The sequence below is a fragment of the Cupressus sempervirens genome, chromosome 3 (assembly GCF_028749045.1).
Source record: "Cupressus sempervirens isolate cs-2001-9-10 chromosome 3, ASM2874904v1, whole genome shotgun sequence".
Classification (NCBI taxonomy): Eukaryota; Viridiplantae; Streptophyta; class Pinopsida; order Cupressales; family Cupressaceae; genus Cupressus; species Cupressus sempervirens.
Window position 1 is genome coordinate 1,077,992,539 of NC_143120.1, and position 27,596 is coordinate 1,078,020,134.

Below are 27,596 nucleotides of genomic sequence, written 5' to 3' on the forward strand. Positions count from 1 at the left end.
TCTCAGTTATGCCTAAACTATAAAGGCAATTTTTGTAAATTTTTTCTAGGTCAGATCATTCTCTATTGTTCTCTACTATTGCTCTACAACTCTAGTGTAAATTCCCCTATGCCTTTAAATTGTATGATTTTCTTCCTTATCTCCTTTAGCCATTGGTGTCAAAGTGCAAGAAATCTTTGCCTCTGACTGATGTTTTGTAGAGATCTCTAATTTGCATTATTGTATCTCCTTGGCCTATGAATGATAATATAAGTCAATCTCTCTTCCTTGTGTCATTCATCATGGTCTTCTGATCTACATGTGATTATTTGATTAAAGCAAGTTTGAATGTGTATATCCTTAGTTTCATTCTGGTTCAATAGTGCATATATGGGTAGAGATTGGTCTGAACAATCTATTTTGGTGCATCACCTCTTTAGTGAATAGGTATATTTTCTTTAATGCTCTCCTTCTCCCTTTTCCTCTCCAAGAGTGGTTAGGTGCATCCTGATAGTAAGAGGAAGTTGGCCTTCTCCAGAGATTCAACCTCATAGTTCAAGTCCCACAGCTTGGAGGTTGTTTCCATGTTTCACTAGGTTGTCCTCATGCATAGGCTCTGGACAAGGGTGCAAACCTAAGTGACAACAGTTACATAGGACACTAATATAGTTGCCTTATCTTCATTTGAATCATCTTTCATAGCAACACACACAACTTCATCATCATGACCATCTGATTCTTCATTAGGTTCTTCTTCAACAATGCAACAAGCTTCTTTCCCTTGTCCTTATAACCTTTGTTGCTCTCATGTTTTCTACCTTAGAATTTTTTATTAATTCTATTATTCTTCTCCTCATTAGTACATTTGAGGCCATTTTTTGACCAAAATTGGTCAAAATTTTGACCCAATTTTTGACCAAAGTTCAACCAAATTTGACCAAGCCATTGGTCAAATTTTTTTTGGTCAAAATTTTGACCAATACATCGATCAAAAACTATCAAACATTTTGTCCCAAGTTCTACCAAGCATTGGTAAAAATTTTGACCAATGCTTGGAGAAAACTACAAAGCATCAGTCAAAATTTTGACCAATACTTGGTCAAAAACTCCAAGTATTGGTCAAAATTTCAACTAATGTTTGGTCGAGAACTACCAAGCATTGGTCAAAATCTTGACCAATGCTTGGTCAAATTTTTTTTTAGGCTCACACTTGTTGAGGTTCACTTTAGCAATGGCCCTTCCTATGAAATTGTTGTATAAAACCTTTCTAATGAGATAATATGTTATGAGCTCTTCATCAATGGGATGGAACGTGAATCTAGGAGGCAGTTGTGCATCACCCATTTCATGACTGTAACTAAAGTTAAGAGCCTCTATTATTGAATTCTCTTCTCTATCACCCATACTAATTTCCTTTGCTATGGTAAATAAGGAAGAGAACTCCATAATAGAGGCGCTTAACTTTAGTTATAGTCATGATATGGGTGATGCAAACTGTCTCCTGGATTCACATTCCATCCCACTGATGAAGAGCTCATAACACATTATCTCATTAGAAAGGTTTTAGATAGTAATTCCATAGGAAGGGTCATTTTTGAAGTGGACCTCCACAAGTGTGAGCCTCAGGGAGGGTTTAATTCCCTCCTTTATTATTCACTATGCGTATAATCCCATGCACCCATATGATCTCAAATGATGATGTACTAAATGCTGAGTTTCTATGTTGAGTGCTCCAAAACCATCCATTTCATGCCTTCATCTATACATAATGTCTTTCTAGTTTCTTTCTACTCACACAACCATTTCATTTCACATGATCATCTAAAAATTGTGTCACTCTAAGCTCTCGACTATTTCCTCTTGATTGAACATTTCATAACTATTGAATGAGAGCTTTGGGATAAGCTATAGGCATCCATCAAAGAATAAAGGATTTTGTTAGATGATGTAGATGAAGTAGTAGCATTTTCCTTGGGAGACATGCTTACAAAATGGAAGCATAGATAAGTCATGTGAATTGTTTGATAGGATGCCTGAATGTAATGTGGTCATCAAAAGCCATGGTTGCTGGATATGCACAAAATAGATATATTGAGAGAATATATTTGTTTAAGTTGCAACTGCCCTGGTAGAAATGCATGCAAAATGTGGAATCCTAGATGAATAGTTCAATTGAATCCTCCTCCTGGAGGAAGGCTACAAAAAATACATAGTTCAATTGAATGGTCTATAGATACCATCAAGATAAATTGCAACTATGGATAAATCATCATATTAGAGAATCAAAACTATGGATAAATCATCATTTAGAACTATTTTCACTAGTAGCTAAGATATCAATTTGCATCATACATGGAAGAAGTTGAAGAGTAGTGAATACACATCAACATCATGAGATGAAGTGATTTGGTTAATAAACTAATTACTAAATCAATATGGAGTGATATAGAATAGAAAATGAGGAATCTGTAATGGGTATTCTAGTTCCCAAATGTTGATAAGTATTATAGCTACTATGAAGACAAAAAACCAAGTGATAATTGATCAATGATTATATGTATATCCAATGATGGTCCATGATTACTATGTAACATGATGATACACAAATCAGGAGAAGCTATATAATTAAACATAAACAATCAAGAGGACATACATCAACATATGACTGAGCAATAATAAGCATACAACACTCATAACCAATATCAATATGGAGGAACAAAAATATGTTATGATAATGATTAAGTGAAAAAATGAAAAACTTTGAGATTTATTGAACCAATGAACCATATTATTATACTAGCTCATGCACACTGACTAGTGAGATTATTACTATTGGCATCCAATAAGGAGAATACTATAATCAATAACTAAAGGCTGATTACTTATTGAATGAAAGGATGCAAATCTAACAAGGAAAAGGTGCATCTAGAAATGATCATGAGGGGATACAATATTCATTATTAAAAAATGTTACACTAAATGATCTTATTGTAAGAAGACTTGTAACAGAAAGGTGCGATTAGCAAAGGAAATGAAGGGACATAAGACATGTCCCATACAATGGCACTCCTCACTCAAGGATGCATATATAAGAAAGATTTTCCATTGATCATTCATAAATACAATACAAATTATTCAAAACAAAAACCAATTTAACACAAATGTCTTACATTCATTTAAAGAGGTTCTTCAAAATCTGTTTCTTTTTTCAATCATTTTATCTTTATTATTCCTAGCTAAAAGAAATGAATATTTCTAAGTTTTGAATCTACATGAATAGTGCACAACTTTTATTCAATAGAGGTATGAAGAATACCCATGATAGATAGTCATTGTTAGTACACTCTAGAATACTGTCAACTGGCTTGTTCTTGTATGTTTTGATTGTCTCCAAGTAACTAGCACACTCTTCCACACTACAATCTCCAAACAACAATCCTAATTAAAGACAAAAAAATTATCCAATTTAAAAGAAAATAAAATAGTTTTTCATGCATGTTTGAGCCTATGTTCTGAGTGTTCCTTTGTGGGGTAGTACAAAGGATCCATGGTATCTTCCTAGGCAAGTTTGCAAGAGGTTGGAACACAGTAAATTAGAAGCAAATCCCAATAACAAATGTATAATGTATAGTAATATTAAAACCTAGAAGGATTTCTACCGAAGAGGCAAAACTAATGCTAAAGATAACAATCTAATTTTGGAAGGTGAAGTAAAAGTGGATGATCTATTACTCAATTTTGAAGTATTTTCCAAGATTTCAAAAATTGTGGCAAAACATTCATGTGAGCCAGTATTTTAAGAATGAGGGCACATTTTATACATTTATGAAGTTGTATATTAAAAGTGTTACTCAACATTTTGGCTTTTACTAGCTTTGAGGATAAGTCTCTTTAAGGAAAAGGGTATATTGTGTGCCTAGACACAAAATAACATTATACTTGTTTTCTAGCCTATAGCCCTAGTTACCAAAAATACATCTCTTCTTTTCAAGATGCAATAGATAGAACCACCATTATTTGAGTACTTTTTATTTACAATTAGGAATTTGTAGTTGTAGTTTATCTTAGGAGAGCATGTACTTCCCATATTTTGCAAATATGCTGTTGTTTGATATTTTTCTACAATTCATTCTATGAATTTTTAAGGAACTCCTCAGAATCTGCACTATGAAGGAAATAAAACAATATTAAAAAATAAAATGAAAACCATTTATTTCATTGGTAAATAGCAGGGAACACAATCCTTTAATGGTAGAAATGATAGCTCAAGGTGAAAAAGGCTTCTAAGGAGATGCAAGCAAGATGATTAAAGAATTTTTTCAATCTTGATAGATAGAATCATAACTCAAAAATCCATCCATAGGTTCAATGAGAGGTTCCCAAAAGTCATGCTTTTCATTGTATGACCTTGTCACTAATGATAGATTTACTATTGAATTTACGTAATCAAGTCTTCAATGTAAACTAGACATGATGCCAATGAAACAAATGTTCAATAATGGAACCATCTACATGGACAAATGAAAAGTGAAACCAATGTCAAACCACTACTGGATTCCATGATTTAAATATCATCATATAGATCAAAACTATTGAGATATAAGATTTACATAGCCATTTTCATCACTAAATTGTGAGAGTACATGCATGTGAAGTTTCACATCGCAACAGTCCTGCCCATGAAATGCTTACCAGACCCCCAAAATCATCAAAAAGTGTTGTTGAAATCCTTTGTACTTGGGCATCAATCACCAAGTCATCTAGTTCGTGGGAATTGGACTAATTAGCTAGTCTTAGGGCAAACCTTCTTGGTGGCCTTTTTATTCCAATTCTTACAAGAAATGTACTAGTCTATAAATTTCCTCACATGGTTAGATTCCAGAAAAATAAACAAAGAATCTCAATTATCCTTCTACAAAAGTGATCAATACATTATACCTCACTATCTAGCATCCATATGCTAAAGTCTTCTCTTGTTTGTTTAATTTTATTTGCGTCCCAAATACTGTTATCAGGGAACTGAGCTCCAATTACTAAATCATTGCAAATACAATGCAATGATTTGAATTCACCTAGTTTTGGGGGAGATTTTCTTGCAATGCATCCTAGAGAAACATATCCAGGAGGAGCCTAAGGCAACCAGAAGGAGATACTTTTCACACCTCTATGTTTATAAATTTGTCCCATTTTTATGAAGTCTAATGGTGGTTTTAAAAAAACCCCATCATTTAGGTCATGAAGAATCAAACTTTCATTTGGAAGATCAAATCTACATTCCAAAACATTTCAACAATAGGAGAAATGTTAATAATTGCAGTCACTTGAAGTACAAAATAAAGAAAAGCATTATAGCAAGTGACTTGTACAGTGAAGAATTGAACATGTAAGGAAGATAGTTAAGAACCAAGATTGATGTACAACAATTTAAAAATAAAGATAAAGTGTGCTTTGCCTGTTGAGCTATAAGTGGCATCTATTGCTATTGTTATTGTTGTTGAATGGGTGCAGCTCAAGACAACCTAACATTAGATCAATGTCCTTGTTGTGGCTGAACTAGAGAAAGATAGAAATTTGGAATAGGTGCATTTCCTAGCTTAGTACTAGGGACAATCTGCTACTGATAATCAAATCCACTAGCTTGTGAGAAAATTGGCATCAGATCATAAATTTCCAATGAAAACAATGCTGGATAAATAACTTGTAGAAATTTGGAATGGTTTTCCAAGTGTGACATGCTAAAAAGAGTAATTTGTTCTTATATAAGAACATAACAAATAAAAGTTGATGAACATTGAGCTTTTCATTTCAGATCGGTTACCAAATAAAAGTTGACACATCCTTTTCTTCAAGATGAGCATAGAGCCATTTGCAAGGTATCAAAATTAAATTTGAATTGATTAGCATAGATTAACAACATCAGTAGCAAATATATCAAAAAATATGAATATATATCATATTTACTTCAGGTGGTATGAGTGTGGGTGGCATGTGTCCATAGAACATTGGTTGGCTTAGACCTAGAACTCCAGGAGAGTATATAGGAAGATGAGTTGGCATAGCTTGTGCCATGCCAATCGGATTTTGCATTTGTGAGAATTACGTCTGCATAAAATAATCAAGATTTGTCAAATTAGTCTGGAAAATTGTCAAAGTATTTTTATTTTCTGAAAAATCCCTGATGACATCATCATTTATTAATCAATTATTTAATTAATTAATTAATTAATTTTTATGCCATTAAATCCCTTTATCTTAATTAAAAATATTTAATTAAGGAATCCCTCCCAAAAATGTTTAAATCTTATTTAAACATTATTTCCTTATTTATTAATTATTTAATTAATAAATTGACCAAAAAACCCAAAATAAATAAAAAATTTATTTTTTGCCCAAAACTTGGCCAATTTCCTTAAGACCACTAACCTCTTCCAAAATCTTCCAATCCTTCTTTAATTTTGATTAAAGACTAATCCCATCATTTCCTACCCCTAATCCCAACTCAAAATATTTAATTAAGATTAAATATTAATCCTCATGTTTATTAAAAATATTTTAATAAATATCTCCTCAACCCAAACCCTTGAAATAAATAAAACTTTATTTATTTCATAAAATCTTATCCTAAGAAGTTCTAGACTCTTCTAGAAAGTCTTCATCCTCATCCTAGGAATTTCTAGACTATTCTTGAAAGTCTTTATCCTCATGCAAAGTCTAGACTCTTCTAGAAGATGTCTTTAAACCTAATCCTAATCCCATCCTAACCTTGTCACATTCCCTAAACATGGGTTAAGACTTGCTAACTCAAGCCAAAGTTAACAAATATCTCCTCCTTCACCCACCCTCATTAATTGCAATCCACATGCCTATCCCTAAGCTAATCCTAAACCATCCTAATCCATCCTCCAATTATTTGCACAAGCCTAAGTAAGCTTAAAACCTTCCTAATCAAGCCCAAGTCGAAATTCCTCTCATCTCCTTCAAAATATCCCAACCATAAAACTTTATGAAGCCCACTAAGCCATAAACGACTCTTCCAAGCCCTTTTATTGCTCCTACAAGCCATTATGAGGGTCTTTATGAATATTCTATCCCTTGAGCCTCTTTTTTTGACTCATCCTTCCCCTTTCCTCCATCCTCTCACCCTATGACATGTGTCACTCCTTGATTGGTTGTAAGGAAGCACAATCCATGTGCTCTCTTCTCATGCAATCTGAGCCCTCCATGAGCTTTTTCCCATCCTTGCATCTTAGCCCTCAATCCCTCAAGCCTCTTGCCTATAAATTGGATCCTTCCCCTTTGCAAAACAACACAATCCATGAAGTAAAGTCATAATTCCATTTTGAGAAGCCATTTTACATCAAAACCATACACTCATACCCAAATTCCAACTCCATTTGAAGCACTTTTTGAAGCATAAAGCTTGAGCATACATCCTATCTATTTAGACAAAGCCACTCAACAAGAGAACTTCTCATTGAGAGAGCCCATTAATGGCTCATATTCTCAATTGAGACCTCATCTTAGTCTATCTTGAAGTTTACAAATTTTGTTTAGTTTGTAGAAGCTTTATTTAAATTTGGTTTCTATTAGCATACTAACATTGCTCATATACATTTTGGCACGCCTGGTGGGACCCCGCATGGTTCATCTTCATTAGCTTTTTCAGTCAAGTTTTGTATGTCAGTTGCTAATTTTGGCTAATTTTTCTTGTTTTTGTTATTTTAGGATTGTATAAATTCATTTTGTAGGTCCACATGAGCATGAAAAAGACAAAGGAACTCATAATCTATCTCATAGTGTTTGCAGATTTTTCAAGCTTATAGGTGGACAAAGAACTTGGAATTCTTCTTCCTCTTCTTGTCTATATTCTTCTTATTCCATCTACTTCTTCTTCTTTTTCTTGTGGGAGATCTTGTCCATTTTATTTTTTTAAGAAAGCAAAATCATACACACTTCTTTTTAGTGCTTAAAATGAACCCCCAAATCATACTTAAATCTATTAAAAAATTAAAAATTTGCAAAAAAAAATAAAAATCTTTTAACAAGTGAAACTAAACCAATCTAATCATTTGCATCCTTGAAACATCAAGGTTTCAGATGCATTCATGCAAAGTTAGGAACACTTCATTTTTGGGAATTTAAAAAGAACTTCAAGTTTCCATTTCAAAAGGTTCAAAATCAACACTAAGTGCACACTAAAATCTAAATCAAACTCAAAGCATCAACCAAGGATAAAATGAACCTCATTTGCAAATATTTTAAAGTTCTTTTAAAAATCTCATGAAAACTAAGAGTCCTAAATGGTTGCCAAAAATTTTCCTAAAAGCTTTGTTATTTGTTCCAAACAAATGTCTTGTTGTAAAATCTTAAATGTTTCTTAGGTTTTTCATGCATCAAAACAATCTAGGAATATCATTTTTGGGCTTAAAATATGCAAACTAGAAACACAAAATCTTGAATGAAAACCAAAGTCCAAAGAGTCATTTTCACTTTTGAGTCCAAAACAATCTTGAATGATCTAAGGTTAAAACAAAGCACTTCAAAGTTCTTAAAACAACACACAAAATCTCAATCCTGAATGCTCAAAGGAAAAAATTTGAATGTTTAATCACTTGTCTTTGAATGCATGTTGCTAAAATCACTCTTGAGTGTCATGGATTAAAATCAAGTTTTTTTTTTTATGAATGCATGATTAAAACAACAAATCCAATATTGAATGCCATAGATCAAATAATCATCTTTTGGGGCATAAAAAGAATCCACATTTTTGAAATCTTATAAGTTATAAAAACTAATAAAGACAATTTGAGTAAGTTTGTAGTTGGACTCACCCTCTTTAATCACCCATCAATTTAACCATTGGTTGCAATCTCAGTGCCATCTATGGGGATGGGTTTACCTAAGAGGGTGTTAAGTGCTCCACAAAGATCAAACTCCACTCACTTGGGTCTTTAGTGGTTTTTCTAAGTTAGAAAATTTCTTGAATGCACATTAATCTTGCTCACACTTCATTTGGGCATAAAAATTGGACAAATCTTGATGTGGAGGGCCTCCAGGTGCGTGCTTGGCAATCGAGTTTCACACATCTTTGTTTTGAGCTTAAAAAAAACTCACACTCAATCTTGAATGCCTAACAATTAATGAACATTGCATGGTTTGGACGCAGTTTCAATGATGCTCACATTTCTTATGTTGACGATCTCTTGACTTTCATTATGCTGACAATGCTGTCAAATTGGAATGAACATTGTATGCTATAATCACAAGTGTCTTCAATCATAGCTTACAAAGTCTAAATCATCAGTTGGAATAAATGCATGTCTTTTAAAGCCCAAGATCATGTATGTGGTCTTGTTTTACACATTTTAGGAGGCCTGCTTGGGGATTTCATCACCCCTTGGGACAACCTCAACTCCAGCGTTCTGGTAGAGTATAAAAATTAGGAGGTGAATCCAAAGACACCTCTCTTGGAATCAAGATTTTTTCACTCGGGCTAAGCCTCAAGGAACTTTATACCCTTGAGAAGTGAAAGAGGAGAAGTGGGTTACCACTCCTCTCGGCTGTGTGACATCTTTTTGGTTTGATCTATAGATTTGGGCCTCACGTACCTTGCGTATATTGAGGACTCCCTAGCTATAACAAATTTCATCCTTGTAGAAAGCTTCCTAGGATGTTGGTGCATTTGACGTGCTTGCTCCAAAATTTTGTTTGCTTGTTTGTTCATAGCTTTTGAATGAATGTTTGCCAACTTTGGTCAAAATCCCAAAAAAGAAAAAAACTCCCAGCTCAAGGCATACTTAGCATAGTCACTGCCTCATCAAAAAATCATCCAAGCTCCCCCGCTACAACTGAATCTATCTAGTTCCTTGCTTTAGAACAATCCCAAATCCAAAGTCTCTCCAAATCATCCCCCCTAGCCAGCTAGCAACCCAATCCAAAATCACACCCAAGCCTTTAGAGAGTTGTTGTCATTTTGCTAGAATTTGCTATCCAATCAATCCAACCAATCCACTAGCCTCACCAAGGTTATCCCTTTGACAGAGCTTTGTATAGGGTAATCTAGCTTTGTCACTTGTTATCCCTCATCACCTTGAGCTAAAGGTTGCGATCCACAAGTGGTCAATCTCGTGTCATGCCCATAGGATCATTAGTCTATCCTCAAGTTGACACAGCCACCACCAAATCCAGCGCATAGGAAAGCAAAACTCTCACCTTTTGACAACATGCCCTTGAAGTCTTCCATCCACAGGAAAGCCAAAAATCTCCAGCCAATCCTCCTTAGGTCTGTCATGTAGCTTTGACTGTCCCTAGGAAATCTTTCATCAGCCAATCCAAAATCTGTGCTTAATACAAATCCAACCATGAGCTTTCGTATTCATCCATATGCAAGACCCCATCCCCATCAAAATCACCATCAAAGCATGAAGTTCCAATCCTATCATGATGTGTTTGGTCGCATTGTCCTTGCTCCCGCCACCTCTTATTCCAATGATGATGAAAATCTTGTTGATTATGATGGGTATATTGAAAGCCTTAGAAATATTCTGCCAACCATCCCCCAAACTCCACCTATTATTCCAAACTATCTAGTCATGCCATCTAATATCCCAGCTTCTCCTCCATCACCCAATCAACCAAGCTTCCAATCTTCTACCCCCATCACACCAGCTATTCCTATCAATCCACCACCTCCACCTCCGACACATGAGTCTCCAAGGAATCTCCAAATCCCACCACCCATCGAATCCCTCCAAATCCCATCCACATCTCCTCCTCCAAGCATTATCCAAATCCCATATAATGAACCTCATGCATCCACTCCCATCCATTCCTGTCAAGATCTTGTCCAAAAGCATGTTGAAATATCCTCCAACAAAATAGAAGATCCTGCCATCCCACTTATTCCCCTACATGACCCACTTTTACCATCCCCTCCATATCTAAATCCTACCATCTTACCTACTCCATCTTAAGATCCATTTCCTTCAGCCAACCCAAATCAAGATCCTATCCTTCCATCTCCTCTGCTTCATGATCATACATCTCCCATAATCCATTATGATAGATTAATAGAAGAAGGACTAATTATCATATCCGAAGCTCCAACTCCTTTAGCTAGTAATGGACTCACATCTTGTGTTCCAAATAATGAACATCATATTGAAAAAAGAAATGAAAATGTATTTCTAGATGTTGGTATCCCCGCTATTCCTGCATGGTCCCAAGTCCTTCCATCTCCACCCCAAAGTTCCCATCCATCTTATTCTGCATCTATTTTGGGACCTCATCCTACTCCTTATCTCCAACCCTCCATTTTGGGTCCATATATCCCTTATCTAAATCCCACACCCTTTCCATCCATTTTGGGTCCTTACATACCTAATATGAATCCTTTATCCCCTCCATCTATTTTGGGACCTACACCTTCCCCGTTTCCATCTATTTTGGGCCCATATCCTTCCTTTCCTCCACCCATTTTGGGAAATTATATCCATCCATATCCTATGTTCCAATCTATCCTTCCATCCCCTCAAATCCATGAGCTAGATCATCAAAGGCACTCACCCTTGAATCCCTTCCAACCTTTAATCCCTATTACTCCATCAATTATACCTTCATCTCCTCCATGCTCTTGTTCCCATCCCATGGCTAATAGAAGCATATTGGATGCCAAAATACAAAAGCATAAATCCAAAAATCCACAAAAATCCAAGTCTCAGCATGTCCCTTCTAAAATACATGTTCAAAACAAGAAACATTTAATCCCAATCAAAGAAAAATTCAAGAGGCCACAAAAGCCAAAGCTAAAAAAGTCAAAAATCATGTGGATACCCAAGATGCTCGAAAAAGAAATGCATCTCAAAGAAAAATCTCAATTGGCATCCATTCATGCTACTCAAAAAGCCTCATCCATCCATCCTTCATCCAAATCCGCATATAAGCATCCTTCATCCCCGCAATCCACTTTTAGTCCATATGCTTCTTATCCTAAAATTCCTATCCTCCATCTTCCAACTCTACTTTTAGTCCTTATCTTTCTCTTCCTCCATTTTCTCCTCAACCTTTCTCAAAACCATCTTTCCCACTACTTTATCACCTCTCAAGGTGTGTGCCAATGATGATCTTTCCATTTTCCTCATCCATTTACCCACAAGCCTTATGTCTTTGCATCCATTATCTATCAAACTCCCACCCACCATTCCACTTGTTCAATCCAATCCTTTTTCATCCATCCTACCAACATCTATGAGCCAAAAATAGCTAAAGAAAGCCAAAATCATTCCAGCTAAGTCCAAAGTCAAAAAGTAAAAAAAAAATTCAAAAAAAGAAAAGAAAAACAAAGCGTCCACTGGTGAAAACTTGGCAATTCAAGCGCCTTGGACAAGTACCATGATGAAAACTTGGCAAACAAGCGTCATGCGTAATCCAGCCATCCCCAGCTTAGCCTATCACCCTCATGCTTTTGGTCATCTCTTGACATCCAACTCCATCTTCCAATCTATCCACCTATCCTCCATCCTCCATCTTCCATCTCACACCATCCACTTGTCTCCTACAGCTTAACCCAACCATCCCAACTATCCTCCATCTCCCTATCCCCTTCAACTTTTTCCATCCTATCTTCAATCCTATCACATCCATCATAAGACCTCCTTCTACATGTTATCTTCTGATTGGGGGCACTATATTCCTTGGAGATCTTGTATTGTCCATCCTTTCTTATCATTGGTATCTAGCTCTAGGATATCCTCATGCAAACCCAATGTCATCTCTTTATATCCATCATAATCCTAGCTATCTACCATCCTATCCAACCATCTCATCTTGCTCCTCTAGCTATCCTTGGTCACAAAATCTCTCATCATCATTGGATGCATCCTGCCAAATCCATATCTTTTGCTATCACCCCACCCTTAGCTTTCGCATCTTGCACAACATCGAACCATCCCGCTATCCTCTCATCCTGGGCTTTTTATCTATCTATATCATACCTATCATTGGTCTGTTAGCTTGCACCATATCTTGATTAGCTCACTTGTAAATATCTTGGTCCGTCAGCTTGTACATTCTCTTTAGCTTAGTACCATTGTATCTATCTAGTGTTCGTGTCAGTTTGTCCTTGATTAGCATCTTGCACCCATTGCACATTTGGCTAGCTATTCCAATGCATCCTTAAGCTAGACCTCCTGTCACCAAAGTGTTATCCTTCTTAGTTCAGCTTGCTAGACGCATCACCCATCCAGATCCATTAGCTTAGGTGCTCTTCGATAGATCCTTGTAGGATATAGATTTTCTCATGTCTGATCTTGGTCCGTTAGTACCTCGTCCTACCCATCTTGTTGGCAAATGGTTCTCTTTTGGATTTTCACTTTCTTTTGATTTGGAATCTTCCCTTTTGGGTCTTGAAGTATCTTTTCCAAACAATCTCCTTGTTCCCTCCTCAAGGTTGCCATGATCTTCCATATCATGGTATGTTGCAAATGGGGCAATCTAAGCATAAGGTCTTGATCAAGTCTTTTGTTTGTTTTTCTTTTCTGCTTGTGGGTTACCCAGTGTCAGTTCCACACTGCTTCCTCTGGACTCATGTGTGATGTTGGGGCAATCCTTGCGTGTTTATTTTGAGTCAGTTCGTTAGTCCTCTGGACAGTTGGTGAAAAGGCCTTGATGTTCTTGGTAACCTTGGAAATTAACCAACAGTCCTATAGCAAATCTAGTGCTCAACTACATGGTGGTACTTCTCTTTGAAGTATCCCCCCGCTCAAAAAGCTTCAATGGTTTTCCTTCATCTCCATTATCCCCCATCCATATCCAACATCCATCTCTCCTACCCTAGCTTATGCATCAGTATCTCTTTGAATCACTCCTCACCTTTAGCTTTAGGGATCCACAATCCTAGTCTTAGGGATCCACCGATCCAAATCAATCCACCAAGCCTCATCTTTTGAGATCCACAATCCTAGTCCTAGGGATCTTTGAAACCCATCTTCCGCCAATCTGACTTTTTGAAATCCTATTGCATCAGCTTTTTAATCCCCTCATCCATCTCCCCATCCTGGATTCCTTTTATAGAACTCCACTCCTTCATCCTCTGCAATCCTTGAGATCTTAAGCTTGCTTCCTCTTGTGCCTTTGATTCTACCTTTATCATTATCCCGTAGTGAGAGTTTGAGCTAACTAAATCTCTTCTCTTAAGCCAATCTAAGTCTTCTTGCTCATCTTGGATTCTTGTACTTTTCAAGAAGTCATCAAGCTTCATTTTCTCTCCTCGCTGCCTTCTTGAGGGGGCATCTTGTAGTCCATTCTCTCCTCTTCTGCTCTAGCCTTGGTTATCTTATTTTCTTATCTTTGATGCCATGCCACTTTTGGCATCACATCAAAGAGGGGAAAAATGTAGACACCTAAAAACCTTTAGAAAATAAAGTATTTTTATTTTTTGAAAAATCCCTGATGACATCATCATTTATTAATTAATTAATTAATTAATTAATTTTTATGCCATTAAATCCCTTTATCTTAATTAAAAATATTTAATTAAGGAATCCCTCCCAAAAATGTTTAAATCTTATTTAAACATTATTTCCTTACTTATTAATTATTTAATTAATAAATTGACCAAAAAACCCAAAATAAATAAAAAATTTATTTTTTGCCCAAAACTTGGCCAATTTCCTTAAGACCACTAACCTCTTCCAAAATCTTCTAATCCTTCTTTAATTTCGATTAAAGACTAATCCCATCATTTCCTACCCCTAATCCCAACTCAAAATATTTAATTAAGATTAAATATTAATCCTCATGTTTATTAAAAATATTTTAATAAATATCTCCTCAACCCAAACCCTTGAAATAAATAAAACTTTATTTATTTCATAAAATCTTATCCTAAGAAGTTCTAGACTCTTCTAGAAAGTCTTCATCCTCATCCTAGGAATTTCTAGACTATTCTTGAAAGTCTTTATCCTCATGCAAAGTCTAGACTCTTCTAAAAGATGTCTTTAAACCTAATCCTAATCCCATCCTAACCTTGTCACATTCCCTAAACATGGGTTAAGACTTGCTAACTCAAGCCAAAGTTAACAAATATCTCCTCCTTCACCCACCCTCATTAATTGCAATCCACTTGCCTATCCCTAAGCTAATCCTAAACCATCCTAATACATCCTCCAATTATTTGTACAAGCCTAAGCAAGCTTAAAACCTTCCTAATCAAGCCCAAGTCGAAATTCCTCTCATCTCCTTCAAAATATCCCAACCATAAAACTTTATGAAGCCCACTAAGCCATAAACGACTCTTCCAAGCCCTTTTATTGCTCTTACAAACCATTATGAGGGTCTTTATGAAGATTCTATCCCTTGAGCCTCCTTTTTTGACTCATCCTTCCCCTTTCCTCCATCCTCTCACCCTGTGACCTATGTCCCTACCTGATTGGTTGTAAGGAAGCACAATCCATGTGCTCTCTTCTCATGCAATCTGAGCCCTCCATGAGCTTTTTCCCATCCTTGCATCTTAGCCCTCAATCCCTCAAGCCTCTTGCCTATAAATTGGATCCTTCCCCTTTGCAAAACAACACAATCCATGAAGTAATGTCATAATGCCATTTTGAGAAGCCATTTTACATCAAAACCATACACTCACACCCAAATTCCAACTCCATTTGAAGCACTTTTTGAAGCATAAAGCTTGAGCATACATCCTATCTATTTAGACAAAGCTACTCAACAAGAGAGCTTCTCATTGAGAGAGCCCATTAATGGCTCATATTCTCAATTGAGAGCTCATCTTAGTCTATCTTGAAGTTTATGAATTTTGTTTAGTTTGTAGAAGCTTTATTTAAATTTGGTTTCTATTAGCATACTAACATTGCTCATATACACATACTAGTTACAACAATATTTTGAGTAAGAAAATACATTCTATTAATAAACACACATTTAGGAACCCAACAATTCCTAAATTTCTACCTAGACTTAACCATCTAACCTACTAACTATATTATTAATACCCTTCCACCCCCTATAACCTCATGACCATTCTTTCCTACTCTAATAAGAAATAGTTCCATCAAGATAGCTCAAGTCCATACTAAATATCTTAATGATTGAGTTTCTATATAGTTATCTTATTTAGACTACCTGACTTTGACTTTCAGTAAATTTGCTAAATTACAGATAAATTGTAAGATAAACACAAGAATTGAATATGGATCCATCTTTCTGAATTGGTTTCAAAATAAATAGCATGGAATCAAGTTTTTAAATCTACTCCTCAAAATAAGAATGAAAAGAAGTACCTATAACCTTTCTCTTCTCTCTTCTTTGCACTGAGCTAGCACAACATAGAGTGGCTTTCCGACTATTATTTTCCCATACATTTTTACAAGCTACATACAAAAAATTACAATCTTAAGAAAAGAGATATTAGAAGACAAGTATTAGGAGTTCTAAATATTTAACAAACTTTTACATCTACTCAAAACAAGCCATACTTATAGCTCGAGATGCTTCATCAGGAGTTGAGAAGGCCACAAAACCAGAGCCCAAACTATAACATTCAATCAATACAATCACATAACATTCATTAATATGATATAAAATTCATTAATACACAATAATCAGCATTGGCTTCCATTCACTAATGATGTGGAGGGAGGGTAGTGGTCTTTAAGACACAATGAGAATTCAAAATTTTTAGAGCTTTAGGCACTCTAGCCTATCAACTACTTCAAATGCTTACAAGGTCAAACTTGTCAAAGCCTTGTACTACACTCCTAAATGATAATTTTGGTGTTATAGGCTATTAATGAATTTGATTCAATGGATTCTAATGTTGTATGTCAATCCCATACTCCACATTTAGTAAAATGCTCATAATCTATCTCAGAGACCTACTTCAGCAACCAAGTGGCCCTACAGCAGAGAAAAAAATTGAAATAACTTTGTTTTTACTCAGAACACTTGGCAAGACATTTTCATTTACAAATACCCTTTTGGGAGTATACAACATATCAAAAACTTATTGTTGACTATTTTGGACTAGTACACCTATTCTTAATAGTTACCCTGTTTCAATGCATGAAAATTGTCCAAATTAACAAAGGAAGTATGTGGCACTTCCAACTCCTAGATAGTGACTTATTCTATCTCCAATTGCCCAAATCCAAAGGCAATTTGTCTCACAGGCCCTACAACACACATATCCCCAATTGGTGTCTTCCAACACTATCAACTAAGGCTTCCTCAATCCACTTTCTCCACATGACCCTGCAATGAATTGGTGATAGATTCACCAACCAATGAACATTGTATAATGTTCCTAAACATAAAATATACTTGTTGTTTGGCTAGGTTAGCCACTACAATACTAGGTAACCAATTTCAACACTTGTTCTCACTTTTCAACTTGTGATCACACTGTATCAAAAATACTCTTCCTTTAGGTGAGGATTAATTTTTCTTGAGACAGTATAATCCTATTTTCCTTATTTGGAATATGTGTTATCTGAAGCCATTCAAGCATGGGAGATTTTTCCTAATTGAAACTGGTGTAACTTTTCTAACCATTCTAAGCCACATATAATCTACCCTTTCTTATTTTATATAGTTTTTTTCTAGTTTGGACACTAATATTTAAGCAATTATACTTGATAGGTTACAAAAAGTTTTTACTATGCTCAAAAGGTAGTTCTTCATCCCACAACACCATTATATGACCAAGAAAATCAATTGCTAAAATCTGGTTGAGTAAGGGCATTGAAGAGAGTGTTCATGAAAAAGATGACACACTTAGTGATGTCAAGCTTAAAAAATTTCAAGTATGGCATGGTTTCAAAATATTTTTAAAATATCAGATGCTTTTGGTTTTCTCTTTGGGGATGCATCAATTTTTAAAAGCTAGTTTTTGCACTGTAACTTGAAATCTATCCATCTTGTTCATTGGATAGGATGTTAATCTTCAAATCTATTTTGCTAAAAAAATTCTTTGCATATACAAACTATTGGACATTGTGTTTCATTTGAGATATTTCCATTAGAAGGGAGGCTCATGATAGCTTATTCTCCTATTTATTGAGTAGGTTAGATGCTTTAATACTCCTATTTATTAACAATCCTCTGATATTGTTAATGCAAAAAGGGTTGTCTTAGAGAGACTTCCACAAGTTGTCAATGAAAATGGCTTGACACTAACATGATTTCTTTTTCTCCATGCTCTTTTTATTGAGAAAGGATGATTAGAAACTACTTGGATAGTTTTGCAAAGTTTTGGTTGTGATGATGAGATTAAGCTAAGAGATGAACTCCTTCCATCTGCATAGTTCAAGCGAGCACCTGACCTAGTTTTTTTTAAGATTATATAATTTTTGAGGGTCCTCATTCATGTTTGACTATTACCTCATATAAATCAATAATCCACTTGGATATAGAAATTGAGTGACTATTACCTGCCAGATAAGGGTTCAACAATAATAGCAATTGAGAGTTGTGCAACATAAACAAGATATGGCTAGAAGTAAGCGTTCATGTATTTTGTGCAGCTAGATAGTCTACAAATGTCCCAAAAGGGATCAGAAATATGTCATTAAAAAAAAGATCAACATGAATTAATTAAAATATTGAAATATAAAAAAATAGGACCTGAATTGAAGAACATAAAAGATGGTCAAAATATAGGTAAAGGAAAGAACTAAAAAAACCTTATTAAAAATTGATCTCATCTTTGGGGAAGAAATTTTTATAAAGGGGCTGGTGCTTATTGATATTGATCTCATTCATTAGACAACCTCACACTTGAATATTGAAACAACTAATGTTTTAAAAGATAAAGCCTACTCTGGAATGATTCACCTCAAGGCAAAAAAAACTAAAGACTGGATTTTAATGCATGACATTTGAGTAGAGGTAAAATGATATAGATCCATACCTGTGTTACCAATGGTGCTCAAGCCTTTTTAGATATGAGCAAAATCTTGTGATGGCCTCCTCACAATGGATTGATACTCCAACTCAAGAATACCCAAATTTTTAGTGTCAATATCCATTAACTTCATTTCAAAGTTAGAGATCTTATCCTGGTCTAATTCAAACATATGAATAATTTTTAAGAAAGTAGTCACATTTATTTCTCATTTATTTTCTAGAAATATAAATTCAGAAACAACAAAAATTATAAAATAAACTTTGCACCATATCATTAGATATATCAAGGAACGACAAATAACATGAATACTTTATTTTGCACAAGCAGACACAAGTCCAATTCCAATTTTGTAGCATAACACATGAAGAAAAGGCATGACATGTAAAAGTCATGCAAAAACACAAATATTACACAACATAGAGAGAGGTATAGTCCCTATCCTAGTTGATAGTCTTCTCTCTATGCATACAAATGACTGATCATAATTAAGAACATGAACAAGGAAACACATTGAGAAAAACAACAAGACATCAACATTTAGCAAAATCTAAAGAAAATCTAAAATTCCAATGGAAAAGTCTAAGGCCCTTTAAAAGTTAACACTTCAGTTGAAAAAAGGGATAACAAAGTTCAAGAATATAAATACTAATCTGAAAAAATTAATTGAGTAAGAAGTTAAATAAAAGCCACTGAAGAGCTTTTTGAAGAAAGAAAGTATCTTGGGACTAAAAAAAATATCTCATTCACATCTAAGGCTTGAGAATTTATCATTATCACATCCTTATAAAAAAAAACAAAAATATAATAGTACACTTCATGAATCTATTAATGTCAAATCCTATTAATTGCGTAGAATTGAAATTGTCGATGTCCTATCAGTCTAGAGATGTTATAGATAGTGATACCATTCCATAACTTCAACAATGCATCAATTAGGGGCTCAATATACACATTCATATCTTTAACTTGGTATTTACCTAGCAATTGAATGAAACAAAAAATTATGTAATTATTATAATCATTTTCATGCACTATTTATAGATTAATTTAGATAACTATAAAATAAAAAAATACCTGGCACAATCATTGACAACATTATGTGCTCCCTCTTTATGGACATCTAAGGAGGAATTTTATTGTTAATAAAAAAAATAGGCCACACTGAGTAAACAAATCTCATATCTCCATGTGGATTGACATTGTTTGCCACTAATGAAAGCTTCAGATTACAAGGTTCTTCTTTAAAGTGTGACCATGTTTCTTCGATTTATTTAAATGTAGAACCATCGGCAAGCATTCACATAATGTCATGACTTCTATTGCGTGCATGGTGAACCATAAATTGTGCCAAGATAGCGTACCTAAATAACTGTTGAAGACTTGGAATAATGGGAATGTACCGAAGAACCTTATGAGGCACTTTTTTTGTTATTTGATCTGACTGATATCTACTAACATGAAAATCAAGGCATTCTGTTGCAAATTCATGTTGTTTATGATATAGAATGTGATCATTGGGACATGCATGTATTGTTTGATACTTCATTCCAATCTAATCCATAATGTTAGATAATTCTCGGTATGAAAGAGGCAAAACGTTTGATGGTGGTAACAAAAACTCACTAATGAACCTACAACAACAAATATGCATTGTTAATATAATGAATTGTAATTGTATGCTAACACTAAAGATGACAAAAATGACATACCTTAGCATATGTCACATTGGTACATTGGATATACCATTCATAACCTTTAAGTTCACCAACAACACTATAGCTGAGAGTAGAGTTTTTTGGGAGCCTTCATATAAGAGCTCGTGTGCCTTCTCAAGTAGAGGTATATCAAGACCACCTTCATCATCATTATCAGATTCACTAGTACCATCATTGTGAGCCTCTTTATCACCTACCCCAATACCATCTTCTTCAATCTTGTTCTCTGGCAAATCATCATCTTCTTCCATGGAAATTTTATCCTCAGCTTGGATATTCACACCTCCATGTTCCTCTAGTAGGAAATCCACATTCATAAATGAATGAAAATCATGGCCCCCTTCAACATGACCATATTGCCTACAATGTCTCTGGGCTATTTTAATTAGAATTCTTTGATTCTTTAAGCCCTTACACTTTTTTCAAGGACAATAACATTTATTAGGTTTTCTTTGGAACTGAGCCCATAATACAGCCATTGTCTCATTATTTTGTTCTGGGTTCATATTGTCAGGTGTGGTCTTTCTTCATAGAAAAATATACCTAGAAATAAATTGGACATTGAAATGTCCCTTTACTGATTTTTCATGGTATTTACAGCCTCAAATTAGATCTTTAAAATCAAACAACCAATATTACAAAGATCTGCCAATTTCCCAATAAAACCCAAATCGGGTATGTCCAAATTAGTGCCAAAAAACTTCACAACTTCACAAATTATTAATAAATCTGAGAATGGAAATTTGTACAAAAATTTCAGCATCATAACAGCCTAAAAAATTACATTTCTATATTTTTATAGCTTTAACACAACAGCTCACAAATGTAGGACAAAACTATGCTCAATCGGGCTCTCGAAATTAACACACAATGCTTGGAAACACCACAAAAACACCCATAAAATATCTCAGAAGTTTAATCATGACCTAATACATATATTCAGCTCTATTTTAACATCTTAAAGTCTGAAATACAACAGCAACCCAAACTGATATGAAACACTCAACTGAAAACACCAAACTCAAACCAAAAACAACCTCGAAAACCCACAAATTGGCACTATTCAGCACAAAGGCAAACTCTGTATGAGCATGCACATGGAATGGCTTCAAACTCCCATCCTTAGCCTTCCTAGAAACCTACAAACTCCCATTCTTGGGTCTCCTTCTCCACAAGTTTGGCAGCCTCTGAAGAACAACAAAAAAATTTGCAAAAATCAAGTTCTCGAATGAGTCCAAAATGCCTCCAAACCCCTTTTAAAGAGGGCATAACCCTAACTCACATCCAAGAGGGGTTAATAAAATATAATTTAATAATAATTTTTATTTATTAGTCCATTGGTTTCCAAAGATTAGCCCCTTTTTCCCGACTTCACCTTTTTGGGGCCTGCTTGCCTTAGCAAAGTTTTTTTTTAAAAAATTATTTGAATAGGGGACATGACAAGTCCTCCCCTCCCAAATATTGCTTGTCCTCAAGCAATGAAGGTTGGAATTCTCAAGAATATGTGCTCCTTCCCAAGTTGCATCCTCTAGTGGTAATCCTTTCCATTTGACCAAATGCTCTATGACGCTCCTATTTCTCAACCTTTTCTCTCTTGTATCCAAAATCTCTTCTGGTATCAAAACTAATTTCCCTTCATCATCAAGAGGTGGTAATTCTGTATATACTATGGTTTGCTGGCCTAGAACCTTCTTTAAGCAAGATACATGAAAAATATTATTTATTTTACTATTTGGTGGGAGCTCCAATTCATAAGCTACCTCTCCTACCTTCTTGATGATTTTATAAGGCCCATAGAACCTTGGCTTGAGTTTCTCTGCCCCACTCCTCTTCAAGGTGCTTTGCTTATATGGCTGCAACCTAACAAATACCAAATCTTCCACCTCATAAGATCTTTCAATCCTTTTACTATCAGCATATATCTTTTGTTGGTTATGTGCATGTTGTAGATTATCCTTGAGGGACCTTATTATGTCTTGGCTTTGCTTGATGAAATCACTTGCTGCGAGTACTCTGCTATCGGAAAGTATTAGATCAACAAAGGAAAGGGAATCATAACCATAAAGAGCACGAAAAGGAGTCATACCAATAGACATGTGATGAGATGTATTGTAACAATACTCCCCTAGGTGTAACCATTTCACCCAAGCATGTTGTTGATTGGAAACATAGTTCCTCAAATATCCCTCTATCCATTTATTAACTATCTCTGTTTGTCCATCTATTTGAGGGTGATAGCTAGTACTGGCAGTGAGTTTAGTTCCTACCAAATGAAAGAGATCCTTCCAAAAAGAGCTGAGGAATCTACTGTCCTGGTCACTAACAATGTTTCTAGGCAAACCATGTAATCTAAAAATTTCCTTGAAGAACAATTTGGCCACTTGTGATGCCTTGAAATCAGATGTGATAGGAAAAAAATGTGCATACTTAGTTAGTCTATCTACCACCACATATATGCAATCCTTAGTTTGAACCTTTGGCAACCCAGTGCTGAAATCCATGGAAATACTTTTCCATTTTTGTTCAGGAATAGGAAGTGGCTGCAACAACCCTGCAGGAAAATTTTGCTCACTCTTGCTTTGTTGGCATACCATACATTCCTTAATGTGTTTAAGGACATCCTCCTTCATACCCTTCCATGAAAACTGCTCTTGAATTTGCCTGTATGTCTTGAAGTATCCCTGATGACCAGCCAAAGGTGTGTCATGAAAGGCCCTCAATATCCTCTCCTTAGTTTTTGACCCTGGCACTAAGAAGATCATGTTCTTGTAATAAATCAATTCATCAACAACCTTTTACCTGTTATCATCCACTAACTTATCCAAAATCTTGGTGGCAAATGAATCTTTAGCATACTCTAAAATTATGGAGACTTTCCAATCAGTAGAGATAGATGATAAGGAACACAAAGTGGGCTTTCTTGAGAGAGCATCAGCAACCACATTATTCTTTCCTTTCATGTATTCAATATCAAAATCATAAGCTTGCAATTTTCTTACCCATTTTTGTTGACAATCATTCAAATCCCTTTGGTTCAAGAAGAACCTGAGGCTATTATGGTCTATCTTTACAATGAATCTCCCACATACCAAATATTGTCTAAACTTATGAAGTGCATGCATGATTGCCAACATTTCCTTATCATAGATGGAGTAACCTTTCTCTGATTGATTTAATTTTCTACTCTCAAATGCTTTTGGATGTCTCCTTTGAGTTAGGACAGCCCCTATACCTTCTCCAGAAGCATCACATTCAACAACAAAAGGTAAAGAGAAATCTGGAATTGCAAGCACAGGGCATGAACTCATTACCTCCTTAAGCTTATCAAATGTTTTTTGTGCCTCTTCTGTCTAAAAAAAAGCTCCTTTCTTTGTCAAATTAGTCAAGGGGGCAGCAAGCTGAGAAAATCCCTTGGAAAATCTCCTATAGTAGCTACACAACCTGAAGAAACCTCTCAACTGTGTAAGATTAGTGGGTGGAGGCCAATCCAAAATTGCTTGGATTTTTTGTTGATCAACCTGTACTCCTTTAGAGCTTATAATATGTCCCAAATATAGGATCTCTATCAAACCAAACTCACATTTAGATAGCTTAGCATAGAAGGATTGCTGCTCCAAGATTCCCAAAACAGTGTCTATGTGCTTTAGATGCTCTTCCCATGTTTTACTGTATATCAAGATATCATCAAAAAATACCAAAATAAATTTTCGAAGATGCTAACTGAATACCTTATTCATACAAGATTGGAATGTTGCAGGTGCATTAGTGAGTCCGAATGGCATAACAAGAAATTCAAAGTGCCCATAGTGACATCTGAAAGCAGTCTTTTCCACATCTTCACTCCTCATTCTGATTTGATGGTAGCCTGATCTTAAGTCAATTTTTGAGAAGTATACAACACCATGTAACTCATCAATGAGTTCATCTATGCGTGGTATGGGATACCTATTTTTTATGGTCTTCTTGTTTAGAGCCCTATAGTCTATACACATTCTCATTGTACCATCTTTTTTCTTGACAAGTACCACAGATGATGCAAATGGACTAGAGCTAGGCCTTATGAATCCCATGTCTAGGAGTTCTTTAATAGTTTTTTCAATTTCTTCCTTATAACCTCTTGGATGGCGGTATGGGGTTGTTATAACTAGTTTGGCACCCTGTTCTAACTCTATAACATGCTCAAAACCTCTATCTGGTGGTAATCCTGGAGGCAAATCATTGAAAACTATACTATGCTTATCAAGAATATTTTGAATTTCAAAATGGAAATTACCTTGATTCTTTGCAGAGTTTGTTGGTTGGATTATGACTCCGGCTGCCCATGTTACTTGTCCTCTTCGAAAAGTCCTCTCCATCCTCTTTGCAGAGACTACCTTAGGTGCTCCATTCGATAACCCTCTCAATATGACTTCTTTCCCATTGGAATGAAATTTAAACTCCATAGTTTGATGGTTCATGTAATAGCCTCCAATAGACTGCAACCATTGAACACCCAATACAAGATCTATCTCCCCAATACCAACCACATAGAAGTCATCACATAACTCATAATCTCCTAAGGTCATCTTGAGTTGTTTCACCACCCGTGTGCAAGGCATAGTGAATCCATCAGCTACAGTAACATTGAATCCCTCAAAATCTTCTGCTTTAAGCCCTCTTTTCATGAAAAATCCCTCATCAATAAAATTGTGAGTTGCTCCACTATCAAGAAGAACGGTCAACCTTTGCCCTGCTAGTACCCCTCGAATTCGGAAGGGATGGTATCTTGGGACTCCTGATAATGCTGCTAAAGTGCCATCCTTGCTGATTTCTTTTCCTTTCTCTTCTTCTACCTCCTCCTTAGTATCATGAAATTCCTCATGCTCATCTGAATCAGATTTTGAAGCAACTTCAATATAGTGCACTTGACCTTTCCCCAAACATCTGTGTCCTGGAACCCATGGTTCTCTACAAGTAAAACAAAGCTTTTTCCTTCGTAATTCACTTCTAGTTTCTTCATCTACCTTCATTTTTGCCACATTTGTCACATCTTTTGGTGGTAGTGTTGGGAAAGTCTTTTTCTGAAAATTTCTCTTACGTTGCCAAAGATTTGGGGGTTTTTTATTAGTGATTGATTTCATAGGCACGCAAGTTTCAAGTTGCAAGCTTCTTTTGATAGCTTCCTGTAAGGTTGAGGGTGAGAAAGCCTTAACCAAACCCTTAACAGAATCTTCTAAACCATCAAAGAAAAAGATAAACAATCCTCTTTTCACTCATATCAGGTACCATAACAGCCACTTTTTGAAATTCTTCTATATACTCATTAACTGATTTGGTTTGCTTCAACTTTGACAATTCTTTAAAGTACTCTTCATCATCCTTGAGGTCAAATCTATCTATCACTCTTTGACTGAAATCTTCAAATGTAGTTACCTGATTGTGACCTTGAGTAGTCATTCCATGATACCACCAATCATAGGCTACATCTTCCAAGTGTAGACTTGCAAATTGAACAGCATCACTCTCTTTCATGGGGTTAAGTGTGAAGAAAGTTTGTAATTTTTGTAGCCATGCTCTAGCTGAAATTTTATTTGTTCCATCAAAATCAGGTGCTGTAAACTTGCTTATTTTATTTTTGAGCTCACTTCCACTTGTGTCATGCTCCCTCCTGTTCTCTTTCTTGGGCATCAAAGTGTTAATTATATCCACATATTCTCTAAAAGGAACTGAACTACGAAAGTCATCATCTAAACCATTATAAGTAGCTCTTAATGTAATCAAGTTACCTGTAACCTCCTCCACTAGATTAATGGTTGGATTTGGTATTGGTGGCTCATCTGCAGGCAAGAAGATAGTTTTGGTTGATTTAGATGGTGTGGATCTCCCATTTCTTGGCTCCTCTGAAGTACTCCCTTTCTCATTAATAGATGCAATTCCTTGTAATTTTTCTGTCAATATTCGCAAAGCCTCTCTAGTTTCCGCCAAACCATCCACTGTTTTCTTTTGAGTATTTTGGATGTCTTGGAAGAATTTCTTTGCCATCTCATCTGGATCAGCCATACATTTTTCTTCCTTGGATTTTGTACTTTTGCTTTCAACTAGGGGTTTGATCAAAATTTCTTTATTCTTTTCTCGCTGCAAATATCTTTTTTCTCTTTCACTTAGTTGCATGCGATCATAAATTTTGACCTGTAGCTAATTAGAAGCAACATGCAACCATAAAATATGACATGCAAGAACTGGTTAGTTGTCAAAACTGACATGCAAGATCTGGGTAGTTGTTAAAACTGACATGCAACTTCTACAAACCCTCAGGCTAGCAAGATCACGGCTCTGATACCACTGAAATGTCCCTTTACTGATTTTTCATGGTATTTCCAGCCTCAAATTAGATCTTTAAAATCAAACAACCAATATTACAAAGATCTGCCAATTTCCCAATAAAACCCAAATCGGGTATGTCCAAATTAGTGCCAAAAAACTTCACAACTTCAAAAATTATTAATAAATCTGAGAATGGAAATTTGTACAAAAATTTCAGCAGAATAACAGCCTACAAAATGAAATTTCCATATTTGTATAGCTTTAACACAACAGCTCACAAATGTAGGACAAAACTATGCTCAATCGGGCTCCCAAAATTAACACACAATGCCCGAAAACACCACAAAAACACCCATAAACTATCTCAGAAGTTTAATCACGACCCAATACATATATTCAGCTGTATTTTAACATCTTAAAGTCTGAAATACAAAAGCAAACCAAACTGATATGAAACACTCAACTGAAAACACCAAACTCAAACCAAAAACAACCCCGAAAACCCACAAATCGACACTATTCAGCACAAAGGCAAACTCTGTATGAGCATGCACATGGAATGGCTTCAAAATCCCATCCTTAGCCTTCTTGTAAACCTTCAAACTCCCATTCTTGGGTCTCCTTCTCCACAAGTTTGGCAGCCTCTGAAGAACAACAAGAAAATTAGCAAAAATCAAGTTCTC